The following is a 1842-nucleotide window of genomic DNA, read 5'->3' as shown; positions in this document are numbered from 1 at the left end:
TAATAAATATTAATAATTACATTTTACTATATCACCCCTAATTAATTATTATGGTCATTTAAGCATTGTGCCACATAAGTTGAAATAGAAAAATATTATAAATCACAATGATAAAAAATTTAAATTATTTTTAAAATATAATTGACTATCGTCGACACAAAACCCTGGACAAGGACAGTAGCATATATTATTCAAAAATTACATAAAAAGTATTATAAATTACAATAGTTAACAACTTAAAATATCTAAAAATAATTTAATATGTTATATAATTCAAAAAAACATGAAAAATACTAGAAATCACAATAATTAACAACTTAAAAAATTTAAAAGATATAAAATATTTTATTGACTCTTGAAATTATATTAGTGTGACTGAAATTGAAATAGAAGAAAAGTATTATAAACCACAATAATTAGAAACTTAAATTATTTTTAAAATATAAGTGACTATCAATGCCACAAAAATTTGGACAAGAAAAGTAACGTATATTAATTTGAAAATTACATAAAAAATATAATAAATTACAATAGTTAACAATTTAAATTATCTAATTACATATTAAAATAACATATGTTGAACTTATGTTAGAATCCGAATTAATCCTAGAAAACATATGCAATTTTTTTATTAAAAAATTTATTTAAATATATCAAGATTAAAAAAATAAATAAATATCTTAATGTTGGCCCATAGTAACACGGTCATGCTCCTTTAGTTGCATTGAATAAAAGTTAAGTAGACCACTACTTGGCCGGCTGCATGCTCAATAACTGCACCATATTCAATGTTTTGCTTTCATATTCTAATGGTTATGCACAACTTTAGAATGCCTGTTTAATGTTTTAGAGGTCTTTTCAACTTTCAACAATAAATATAAACTTTGAAATAATAAATTTGAGATGTTGAACCAACTCCAGTCTCCATATGGTCAGAATCCACCTGTATGCATTCTCCATAATGCAGTACTCCAATACCCGTAAATATGGGTGTTAAGTGGATCGGGCTGGGTCAATCCAGACAGCTCGTGAGAGTTATCCGGGTTGTGGGTCGGTTTGTATTCGGGCTTGGTTAAATGGGTCGGATCGATTCCAGGCCCAATAGTAAAAAATTTCAAAACAATCCTAATTCGGCCCACTTAATCCAACCCGGTCCAATCCATCTAAATTCGGCTAAAACCAGTTAAAACTTCGGTCAAAACCGGTGAAAAGGAAAAAAAAAAGTTTTTTCTCTATTATACGCTATATATATCCATCTATATACATTTTAAATACGTTAAATAATAGATATACACTATATATATAGCATATACTACATTACTATTTAAAAAATATATACACATAATACATATACACCATTACACATGTAATATATACGTACCATAGAAGGTATATACACATATATACGTACCATTCAATATAAATATACTACTTTAAGTAAAATATACTACAATATACACACACACACACTATATAGTTATATACTAATTTGTAAAACATATACACATGTATACGTTAAATATATATGTCTATAGAAGATATATACACATATATACGTACCATTTAATATATACATACTACTTTAAATAAAATATACTACAATATATATTCACACACTATATATATATATATAGTTATATACTAATTTATAAAACGTATACACATGTATATGTTAAATATATAGTACTTTAAAAATTATATACACATTTATACATACCATTCAATATATACATACTACTTTAAATAAAATATACTACAATATATACACACGCACTATATATATAGTTATATACTAATTTGTAAAATATATACACATGTATACATTAACTATATACGTCTATA

The sequence above is a fragment of the Capsicum annuum genome, chromosome 3, assembly GCF_002878395.1.
Source record: "Capsicum annuum cultivar UCD-10X-F1 chromosome 3, UCD10Xv1.1, whole genome shotgun sequence".
NCBI classification, from domain to species: domain Eukaryota; kingdom Viridiplantae; phylum Streptophyta; class Magnoliopsida; order Solanales; family Solanaceae; genus Capsicum; species Capsicum annuum.
The sequence above is the reverse complement of the archived record's forward strand: the minus strand, read 5'-3'. Positions refer to the sequence as shown.